This window comes from Schistocerca cancellata, chromosome 4, assembly GCF_023864275.1.
Source record: "Schistocerca cancellata isolate TAMUIC-IGC-003103 chromosome 4, iqSchCanc2.1, whole genome shotgun sequence".
Classification (NCBI taxonomy): Eukaryota; Metazoa; Arthropoda; class Insecta; order Orthoptera; family Acrididae; genus Schistocerca; species Schistocerca cancellata.
This window is the reverse complement of record NC_064629.1, coordinates 236162207-236174799: the sequence shown is the minus strand read 5'-3', so window position 1 is coordinate 236174799 and position 12593 is coordinate 236162207. Positions and strand designations below refer to the sequence as shown.

Here is a 12593-nt window from a genome sequence, read left to right as displayed (position 1 = left end):
TGGCGCTAGCTGCGCAGCATTTGTGCACCGCCGCCGTCAGTGTCAGCCAGTTTGCCGTGGCATACGGAGCTCCATCGCAGTCTTTAACACTGGTAGCATGCCGCGACAGCGTGGACGTGAACCGTATGTGCAGTTGACGGACTTTGAGCGAGGGCGTATAGTGGGCATGCGGGAGGCCGGGTGGACGTACCGCAGAATTGCTCAACACGTGAGGCGTGAGGTCTCCACAGTACATCGATGTTGTCGCCAGTGGTCGGCGGAAGGTGCACGTGCCCGTCGACCTGGGACCGGACCGCAGCGACGCACGGATGCACGCCAAGACCGTAGGATCCTACGCAGTGTCGTAGGGGACCGCACCGCCACTTCCCAGCAAATTAGGGACACTGTTGCTCCTGGGGTATCGGCGAGGACCATTCGCAACCGTCTCCATGAAGCTGAGCTACGGTCCCGCACACCGTTAGGCCGTCTTCCGCTCACGCCCCAACATCGTGCAGCCCGCCTCCAGTGGTGTCGCGACAGGCGTGAATGGAGGGACGAATGGAGATGTGTCGTCTTCAGCGATGAGAGTCGCTTCTGCCTTGGTGCCAATGATGGTCGTATGCGTGTTTGGCGCCGTGCAGGTGAGCGCCACAATCAGGACTGCATACGACCGAGGCACGCAGGGCCAACACCCGGCATCATGGTGTGGGGAGCGATCTCCTACACTGGCCGTACACCACTGGTGATCGTCAAGGGGACACTGAATAGTGCACGGTACATCCAAACCGTCATCGAACCCATCGTTCTATCATTCCTAGACCGGCAAGGGAACTTGCTGTTCCAACAGGACAATGCACGTCCGCATGTATCCCGTGCCACCCAACGTGCTCTAGAAGGTGTAAGTCAACTACCCTGGCCAGCAAGATCTCCGGATCTGTCCCCCATTGAGCATGTTTGGGACTGGATGAAGCGTCGTCTCACGCGGTCTGCACGTCCAGCACGAACGCTGGTCCGACTGAGGCGCCAGGTGGAAATGGCATGGCAAGCCGTTCCACAGGACTACATCCAGCATCTCTACGATCGTCTCCATGGGAGAATAGCAGGCTGCATTGCTGCGAAAGGTGGATATACACTGTACTAGTGCCGACATTGTGCATGCTCTGTTGCCTGTGTCTATGTGCCTGTGGTTCTGTCAGTGTGATCATGTGATGTATCTGACCCCAGGAATGTGTCAATAAAGTTTCCCCTTCCTGGGACAATGAATTCACGGTGTTCTTATTTCAATTTCCAGGAGTGTATTTATGAAAAGATTGAACAAAATAAAACCTTCTGGAAACATCACCTATAAAAAATGAGAGCAGAGAGAATTCCTCTGATGGCCATGCTGTACCAACCAAGAGGAAGACCCGGACTGAGGTGGCGCTGAAAAGTGAAGACGGAACACGCCCAAGTGCCCAAGCCTTGAAGTGCAGTAGAAGAATGGAACTTTGTATTTTCGAGGTGATAACTAAAATGTTACGACTGTCTGTCATAAATGGGTTTGCGTGTTATTAGGGCACCAAAAACTTTCTCGGGCTACATCGTCACGTGCCCTCAATCGTGATTGAATGCAGTAGTGTACATTAAACCGAGAACTTATAATCTTGCAACATCGCGTGCTTCGTCCTATGTGGTAACCTAATTCCACCTTTTGCTGGTGCCTGAATAACGTGCTAATGGACCCCTGTTAAACGCACTTCCCTTGGTATTGTGTATCACATCACTGACTGAAGGGCTGAGTCCTGAACCTACTTGTCATTTCCAAGAAGTGCGGGCACACGATGTGCTCTCTCAATCTCACAGGTAAAGAAGCGAAACCAATGCGCTTTCGTTAAGAAAGTCAGAACAGATCTATCTTTTGAAGAGAAACACCATTTTCTTTGAAGCGCGGTGGCTTCCTAAAACAATACGAAGAGCAATGCACTTCCCCAATTACACTTGTGTCTGGCACCAAAGCAAATAATACCAAATGTTGGTCCTTGTCACAGGGGTCTTACATATCGTTTCTCGACTCGCAAAATCTCACAAAATATTACAGCTCTTCGGAACAAAAGATTATTTATCGCGATCCAGAGGCCTGTAGAGAATTTAATAGTACAGTCAGATAGACGCAAATGCTATCTGGTAGGCACAATTTTCGTGCTGCCATGGCGCTACATCTCAGCCAGTTGGCTGACAACTATCACACAAACACTTCATTGTTCCTGATATGAAAGTTAGAAAAAAAAGGTTCAAATGGCTCTAAGCACTTTGGGACTTAACATCTGAGGTCATCAGTCCCCTAAACGTAGAACTACTTAAACCTAACTAACCTAATGACATCACACACATCCATGCCCGAGGCAGGATTCGAACCTGCGACCGAAGCGGCCGCGCGGTTCCAGACTGAAGAAAGTTAGAAATGGTATCTTGTTTACATCCACTCATGGCGATGTAACTATCATTTCTGGTGACCGCTTGTACATATTTGTGGCAAAACGGGTAACAATATTTGATTAGTGATTAACTTTGTCAATTTACACAAACAAAATTTTCACTTTAGGTAAGATACTTCATATTATTCAACCCATATTTTTTGCGTTTTTTTATTGTGTCACGTTTTAATATTTTTCCGTTATGGCTATAGGATTTTATTTAACTAGGGCTACTTATCTCTAAAAATACGGTGATGTGTAATGAGTGTCACACGCTGAACAACTTTTTAGTTTGGTATATATTGCATAATGGAAACTCAAGTATTGAATGTAATTTTATTGTTCACTTTTTATACACAGTTTTCTGTATTTTTAGATCTGAATATAGCTCGGTAATGAGATGAAACCGGTAATCAAAAAGAAAATTTGCGATCTTGACACAGGAGTTTTATCCACACATGTTTTACACCGAAGACAGGCTGTAATTCACTATCCAAAAACTGAATCAGATCCTCTCAGACTACAGTTTTATGATCTCAAAAATAAAACTAAATGGGAGTTATAGGAAAACATCTATGTAGATAAAAAATAGCTATTGATAAGAAGACAGAAGCACAAGTTTCTTATTTCAGATATTTAAACTGCGATGTCGGTTTATAACTGCGACAACGACGAACAGATAAAACTAAATAGATTCCAAGAAATGTGTGGAAAAATTCAACGCAATCGGAAGAGAAAAAACAAAAAAAGAAACAAAACTCAAATTTTATAAATCTGTGGCTGTACAAGTACTTCTTTGTGAAAGCGAAGAATGGGTGCTGACCAAAAAGGACGAAAGCCAGAAGGAGTTAGCAAAGAGTTCCTTAGATCAGTCACGAGATATACATCACTGGATGAGATGACAGACTATGTAGCGACTGAACGTCAGTCCGCCTTCGTAGTCGAGTGGTCAGCGCGTCTTAATGCAACGTGGAGCACCAAGGTTCAATCCTCGGTATGGTCAAGTGTGCTTCGTTACTGGGGGAATGGAATGTGGCCACTCAGCCTCATGATGCCAGCTGGGAAGTAGCTGCTTGAAGGTTTGCAAAGAAGACAATGACTGGAAGAGCGGTGTGTTGATCCCATACCCCCTTCATAACACATCTCATTGTTGCCATATGCCAGAGGGTGAGACAGCAGCTAATCGCTGTTTATTTAAGTGAGAGAAGAGATTATAGTTTTTGTTATGAATCACAAAATTAAAGATGGTAGATGGAAGCGGAAGGGGCATTTAAATATTATGTAAAATAGCAGAATACCAAAAATAGTTGGCAACTACAAGCCAGTGGGTAGAAAGAGTATTGGAAAACGTACAAAGAAATAGGAATAACGGGAGCTGAAGCAGGTCATAAGGCTAAGAATTCCTTGAAAGGAGAAAAAGAAGAGGATTCGACCTAAAATCTCCTTGGACAGACACTCTGTATAACTTTTCCACAGCTGGGGACTATCCTTACGTGGTGGGGCACTCTCTCAGTCTACAGGGGAGGTTAAATTAACACGTCGCTGGTATTTAAATTAACTTATTACTCAGTTCCAACTGTGCAACGCATCAGCTTCGTACCTACTTGCAAGGGGTCCCTGATTAATTAGGAGACTGAGAGAGATGGATAGGTGCTACGTCTCGAATTTAAATCAGCTTGAAGATTAACAACGAGATGTATTCTGATAACAGAAAGTCACAAACAGGAGTCGAGAGCAGCCTTCGCTGACGATTTCACAATACAGAGAAATATAGGGTACATTGCCTAGAGATTAATAGTACACTGAGTTGACAAAAGTAATGGGATACCTCCTAATTTAGCGTCCGGCCTCATTTTGCCCGGTGTACTGCAACAGTCGACGTGACTCGACGTGGCATGGACTCATCAACTCTTTGGAAGTCCCCTGCAGAAATAATGAGCTATGCTGCCCCTATAGCCGTCCATAATTGCGAAGTGTTGCCAATTCAGCATTTTGACCATTAGCTGACCTCTCCATTATGTCCCTTGAATGTCCGACAGGATTTCTGTCGGGCGATTGGGAGACCAAATCATTCGCTCGAAATGTCCAGAATGTTCTTCCAGCCAATAGCGAACAGTCTTTGCCCGGTGACATGGCGCATAATTATTCATAAAAAATCCATGAGTTTTTGGGAACATGAAGTCCATGAATGGCTGCAAATGGTCTCCAACTAGCCAAACATAACCATTCCCATTCAGTGATTGGTGCAGTTGGACCCACACCATTATGGAGCGACCACCAGCTTGCACAGTGCCTTGTTGACAACTTGGGTCCATGGCGTCGTGGGGTGTGCACCGCACTCGAATCCTATCATTAACTCTTATCAACTGAAATCGGGACTCATCTGACCCGGCCACAGTTTTCCAGTTGTGCAGGGTCCAACCTATATGATCGCGAAACGAGGAGAGGCGCTGAGGCGCTGTGGTGCTGTTACCATAGGCACTCTCTTCAGTCGTCTGCTGCCATAGCCCATTAGCGCCAAATTTCGTCGCACTGTCCCAACGGATACGTTCGTCGTACGTCCCACATTGATTTCTGCTGTTATTTCACGCAGTGTTGCTTGCCTGTGAGCACTGACAACTCTATACGCAAACGCCGCTGCTCTCGGCCGTTAAGTGAAGGCCATCGGCCACTGTGTTGTCCCTGATGAGAGATAATGCATAAATCTCGTATTCTTGGCACAATCTTCACAGTGTGGATATAGGAAAATCGCAATCCCTAACGATTTCCGAAATGGAATGTTCCATGCGCCTAGCTCCAACAACCATTCCGCATTCGAAGTCTGTTGATTCCCGTCGTGCGGCCGTAATGATGTCTGAAACACATGAATCACCTGAGTACAAAGGAGAGCTCGGCCAATTCACTGCACTTTTCTACCGTCTGTACCAATACAACCGCCATCTGTAAATGTGCATATCGCTGGCCCATGACTTTTGTTACTTCAGAGTATTTATTAACATGAAAGATATAAAGCTGTGAAAACCAAACCAGCACTAGCATAGGCGTTGTCAAGGGGGGTGGGGCGAGGGGGGGGGGCACTTGCTGCCTCCTTGAATCTGGGTACAGGCTTTTTATTTATTACAGCATTTTCATGAATTTCTAGAAAAGATTGCTGTTCTACTAAACTGCAGATCACAGGACCATTCTCTTCTCTCTATGAATTGTGACCTTCTCGAACTCTCTTGGGTGCAATACAGTGCCTCATTCAGTCCAAAGGATTCTGCAGTCAAGTTGGCTTGGCTGCACAATAATGTGATTGCATTGGTACCGGCCAATCTGAGAGTGATTTTGGGAGATTTTACAAGATCATCTGGTCGTATTCTGCGCCTAGGCTAAACCTTACCTCACCAATCCAAAAAATACAGCTTTAAAAACACATTTAGTTCAACTTTAGCTACATCATTTAACATTAAAATATAGGAAGTGTGAAAGTAATCGAATAACTCCATTAACGCGATCGGATTCGAAGTTTTTTATGCAAACAAAGTGTTGTATACACCATCAAAGTTGAATAATATTTCTATAAAGTTTATTCCCTGTTCCTCAAATTCCAGGAATATTTATTTGTACTTTTTTGTTTTTATCTTTGTTGACGATCAAAGGATTTTCTGCACAGTCTTTCTGATTTTTTTTACCTGCAGCAGATTTTTAATGTTCAGTTTCCGCCTTATATTATGGGAATATTAAAAGCTTTGTGAACATTTGGTAGCTTTATTCCATAATTCGTTGTACACCCTAGAAGTAACCGAGCAAGGTGGCGCAGTGGTTAGCGCACTAGACTCACATTCGGGAGGACGACGGTTCAATCCCTAGTCCGCCCATCCTTATTTAGGTTTTCCGTGATTTCCCTAAATCACTCCAGGCAAATGCCGGGATGGTTCCTTTGAAAGGGCACGGCTGAATTCCTTCCCTAATCCGATGAGACCGATGACCTCGCTGTTTGGCCTCTTCCACCAAACAACCCCCATCCCTAGAAGTAACAACAGGAGGATGTCATTTCATTTCGTTGCATCAGAAAGGTGGCATCCATAAAATATTTACTTTGCATGTACTATTGAAATATGGTTACGGAACCGTTTAGATAAAAGAGGAAACATCCTAAAGTAATAGCTGTGTAACAACCTGTCGTCTGAAGTAATAAAAGTTTTGAATAGTTCATATCAAATTTAGTTATTTGCGAATGACGCTTTTCCAAACACTCCGTCTCAGTTATATCAAACTTGGCACTTTTAGAATTTTGCCCTCCTCTTGGAAAAATTTCTGCTGCCATCCACGGACGCTAGTATTGTGCTTGGGAGAGAATGCACCAATCGATCCTGTCGTCCTAAAGAGAGAGTACCACGAGACATCGATCGAGGTGATAAAGAGGGTGAGTACAGTTATTTCTTAGTCCATGGTTGGTCCTGTTGGTGTTTGACTGAATGGTGATGTAGCCATGCCCAGTGAACAAAAACATTTATGTCCGTACTCGGGCAACATTACGACGTTCTGCTCAAAGTAATGAACAGGCAAACTTACTAGCCGCTGAGCAGCAGGTGACAAGAGAGAGGGCAGTTTAGTGGCTGAGTTAGGTATGGCACGTTGCCTGTCATCACGTCTGTAGTGACAGTGGGTAGAAACGAGGAATGTACTGTTTATGTCTTTACCTATCAACCAAGGAATTTCAGTCACCTGTTAATGTGTCCTCAGACCGCGGAACATCGATCTTCTTCACCTACTGCAAGTGTGGCATCACCTGAGTTGAAAATGCAATTAAAGAAAAAGAGACAGTGAGAAAGCTGAAGATCAGTAATAGCCAGTAACTCAAATTAAATCCGATTATACTGGGCGAATCACCCAAAATTTGCACTGCAAATATTGCGGAAATGGAAAGTACTATTGACGTGCGGTTTTCACAGAATGGATTGGTAGTCAGGGGCTACTATTGTTAGCCAGTCAACAGGTTGTAGTAATACATAGAAAGTGTATTTTTGTGCAAACATACACTTTCGTAAATGAAACAATAGCTATTGGCACTCACAAACTAAATGTAGTGTAAATCAAACTGTCAGTGGTGTTTGTTGCAGGATTTTAAAAATGGTTCAAATGGCTCTGAGCACTATGGGACTTTAACATCTGAGGTTATCAGTCCCCTATAATTTAGAACTACTTAAACCTGAGTAACCTAAGGACATCACACACATCCATGCCCGACGCAGGATTCGAACCTGCGACCGTAGCGGTCGCGCGGTTCCAGACTGAAGCGCCTAGAACCGCTCGGCCACAGCGGCCGGCCGCAGGATTCTAGTGCGAGTCGTTTACGAGATATCGTATTTCGAAAAGTACCCAAACTGACATTTGTACAATAGCTGTGGTAGCGCACACTAAAGAATAACACAAGTGCATACACTAGTTATATCGATTCTAAGCAGTAACGAGACAGTTGACCATCAAAGGTTGTGTTCAACATGACCGCCTAAAGCGGCAATACACGCTACTAGCCTGGTATGGAACGACTGGTGCACATGTGCTAGCATTTCAGCAGAGATGTCCGAGAAGCTTGCAGTAATACGTCGTAGTATATAATTAGGTGTAGTTGGTATGTCCTTGTAAACAGCATCTTTCAGCTTTTACAACAGCAAAAAGTCTACAGGCGTCAAATCCGGGGAATGTGCCAGCCAAGATACAGGCGCTTTGCGTCCAGTCTACTTCGTGAAGACATGCTGCAGTGCTTGCTGCACTATGGGCAGGACACTCATCATGTTGGTACCACAGGTCTCTCCTAGTCTGGACAGGAACGTCTTCCAGCATCTGTGGAAGATGGTGTGTCAGGAGGCTGTGATATTTGTCCATGTTCAGTGTTCTGCCTATGAAAAACGGACCTATGAGCAGATGGTCCACTATCCAACATCACACGTTTACATCCCATGGACGCTGACGAATCCAACGGGGATTTTTAATAGACCAATAATTCATGTTTCGGCGGTTTACCTGGCCATGCTTAGTATATGCGGCGTCATCACTAAACAACATACATGATGCATCCGTGGTGGAATCAAGTGGGTCCTGGCGCTTTTTATATCAAATTTATGTGATAATTAAATTAATCAATCAAACAATCCTCCCATCCCCCCTTCCTTTAACCTAATCTTATACGAACTGATTTATGACCCCCTGAGGGTTGATTTATGACCCCTTTGGGATAATCAGTCTTTCTGCAAAACATCCCTTCCCCCTCCCTACAACCTCTCTGGAGGGCAGTTTAGTGACTGGGGTAGGTACAGTACCTTGCCTGTCATCACATCTGTAGCGACGTGTTGCCTGTTGTGGGAAATCCTCCAGACACGCTCCCCTCCCCCACTCACCCCTCCATTCCCACATCTGGAAACGGGTGGGGAGAGGACTCAGTCTGTGCCCAAGAGGAAGGATCTCAGGACACGAAATCGAAATCAACGTCAGAAATAACAAGATACTGTTCAGTTCAATTTGCATTTTCTTTATTTCATCCGTCTGCGAAAGCAAGCCGCCCCCCCTCCCCCCCCCCCCACACACAAACACACACACACACTTGGGTAGAGCTCATATCTGCACCCCCTCTGCCCTCACGTCCCTGCTGCCCCGTTTAAAATATCAGGTGGCGACATCCTGTTGATCGGGGGATTCCAGACTCGTTTACTGTTTGTATCTTTCTCAAGTGGCTACTTCCTATTTACGTGTGAACCAATATCTCCAAACATGCAGATGGAGGTTTTCATCCCTCCCCAGAATGCTGAGTTCCTATCGGCTAATGCCGGGGACAAAGGTAGAGCTGGCGAAATTGCAATGTCAAAAACGGTGGGAAATAGTCAAAATGGCTCTGAGTACTATGGGACTTAACATCTGAGGTCATCAGTCTCCTAGAACTTAGAACTACTTAAACCCAACTAACCTAAGGACATCACACACATCCATGCCCGAGGCAGGATTCGAACCTGCAACCGTAGCGGTCGCGCGGTTCCAGACTGAAACGCCTAGAACCGCTCGGCCACACCAGCCGGCGGGAAATAGTCCATTTACATTATTCTATCAAATTAATTGTTTAATAATTTACAGGAGTCAAGTTGATCGCTTAAAACACTCACCACCGCCTTATGATGATACTTCTTTGTAGTAAAACATATTTTCAATGTTTGAGAATCACGTGCAAACATTTTGAAAATGATGTAATTAAATTTCTGCCACAAATAGAGCATAGTGCTAAATATATCCGAGGTCTTGTATCCATCGACGTTTGACAACACAAGCACCTCCTCCACCACAAACTTTCCACCTTGCTCTAAACATACCTGATGAAAAGAACCTTCCAATTGCACACACTAGCGATTGAGACGCACCTATCGACTGCTGGGTAGTTGCCCCTGCGCTGGCCGGGAGAGATCTACATCTGCCAAACCCACGCTGGCAGCTGCATGCTTGCGTACCACCTGACACCCATACGCTAGCCCTGCCAGATGCTCAGAGGTTTGAGAGACTGTCAGTGTGACTGTCAAACAGTCAACCAATCAATTTACGTGGGGGAATAATCGTCCAGCGCAAACACTCATCATATTGAATCATCTCACGCAACACACTCGTCCACTTCTTTCATCACTCACTCAGCATACTGGTAACTTCGCTCTTCAGCCAGATGGTGGGCGCTCCATCAGGACTTATCTCCATGGCTGTAGGCAACAGCCGACAGGTCGAAGTATTCTTTGTAGCTATCTGGTTGTCACAGACTAAGCCGCGGCTTCTGGTCAAGCCGCTGGCCGCAAAAACTGTGAGACAAGCAAATGTGGCTTGGACATGTAGATCTAACTGCGATTCCACCCAGACCTACACTCTCCCCAGTTTAAAATATTTATTTACCCAATCCAAGACAGGGCTGTTGTTGTCCATACACATCGAATTTCTCATGCGAAATGTAGATTCCTCCCTTTTATGAAAGTTATTTTCGAAGGCGGAGGAAATCATAGCATACATACGTTTTCACATCGCTTAAGAATCGTTACTCACTGTATGGCACAGAGTATATTTCCTATAACTATTCTCTCATCAGGTAAAAAAAATTATATGTTCTTGTCAGTTTAATATCTGCCATGTCTGGAATCACAGAACTAGAATATTAAACTGATTTTTGTCTCATGACTGAGTGCTAAGAGCATGCTCTACCTATGTCACAGAATGCGTCCTCACTTTCGAGTGCTCTTAAAGTAACCAAATGCTTCGTCACATATGAAATCCCTTTAGCTAGTAGCACAGATGAGTTTTAAATATTAGATTTATACTATGTATCACTTTATAAATTCGGTAATACTGTATAACAGATTTTTTTGCGATGGTCATCTCTCCCGGTGTAGGTGGGAAACAGAAATATAGAAAAAAACGCATTGATCACCGCTCCAACTCGTGAATCATGTCCGTGGTACTCTAGCCCTCGCTTCCACTACTGAAAACCGACATTTGAAGCTGACTGTAGAATCTTTCTACCGCCGCCAACATTCATTTTGCACGAGGATCACGAAGAAAAGGTACAAGAAATTAGCGCTCATATGGAGGCATATAGATAGTTCTTTTCTCCCTCGCTCTATCTGCAAGAGGAACAGGAAAAAAATGACTCATAACTAGGAGGACAACACCGGCATCGGCACAATTTGTTAGTACGGGTTGCCTATATCAGGATAGCATATACATTCAGGGGCAAACCGATTCTTCCCTTTTGATTGATAGGTCCTTAACCTATTGTTCTACTAAGAGGATTATGACCCCCTGGGAATAATCAATCCTTAACCTGTTGTTTGGTTTTCCATGTCACACCTACGCTACCCACCCCCTTGCAAACCCAGCACCAATTCTTATGTCAAATTAATTGACTAATTAATTAAATTGATTGAAAAATTAGAGGGAAATAGCTCAATTGTGTCACTTTCGGTATTTATGAGCTGCTTCAGTTTATTTGAATAGTACCCCCCCCCCCTGTCACTCTACCAGTTTGACTGACTAATTAATTAAATTGATATCCTTCAGTTTTCCTTGACCCCTCCCCTTCTGGAAATATTAAGTGATCGATTGCATTCTATGGAATATTGTTTAAACAATTTGGACAATGTGTGGAATATTGTTATTTAAAAAAATAATAGGATACAAAGTGGTGTATTGAGTTTACACCGTCACAAACCGCTTAAACATATCTCAAAAGCTTTCTCGCGTCTCGTCACATCTTGACGATGTCAAAAATGTAGCTTCAGAAGACGTGACGCAGGAAATTATAATTAAATCGTTAATATAGCAATGAAACCATTTGCGTCACACAGTTTAAAACTACTCGAAATTAAGAAAAAGATTTACTCTGTACAGCAGTTTGTGTGCATCAACAACAGTGTCATGTTTTCGACGAGAAATTTCGTTAAATAATCCAAACCTGTTATTACTTGGCGTCATGACTGGAAGAGGTGATATATGAAACGATAGCTGGTATTTAAAATTTCGACGTGAATTTATATCGTCACAATTATAGAGTTTCCGATCACTACAGGTCTGCTAAGTGTATTTTTTTTTTTTTTAGAAGTTCTGTAGAATTTCTAAGTTGACTGCTTGTGTCAGCTACATTTGAAGGAAGGGAGGGAAGGGTCTACCACGTTATAGGATAGTAAAAACAGCAAATACCGGTGCGATGTACTGACAAACACGATCCATTCATGACTAGATGCCTGAGATCGCTGAAAACACTCGTACATCCCATGTACTCACCTTCTGGACGTCCACAAGCTTCGCACAGGTGCCGCAGTACAGCACCAGTGCTCGGAGACCGGAGGAAACTACCGCAGTAAACGCTGCCCATGATCGCACCTGCAGAAGCTCGTGTCAGCCAGAGAGATGCTCGCCGGCCGTGGAGGCTCCCCGCTCCAGGAGAACCTGAGTGGTAGCAGCTCGAATACTATCAATACTCCCAGCACAAACGCTCGTCATCTTCTCAAATTTCCACACAGTATATTTGCAACACGCATGGTCCCAAAGGCGATTCAACGCAAACTGGGCATTAGTTCACTATTCACCCGTCCAGGAGGAGCCGCGAGCCAAATTGTCATCAGCTGCGGCAGACCGGAAGCTTTCTCGGACTCTCCG

At 44.5% G+C, this 12593-nt stretch overlaps 1 pseudogene; it reads left to right on the top strand.

The window, feature by feature from the left end:
- Positions 1-10499: 10499 nt before the first annotated feature.
- Positions 10500-10676, top strand: LOC126186533 (U2 spliceosomal RNA; annotated as a pseudogene).
- Positions 10677-12593: the final 1917 nt, after the last annotated feature.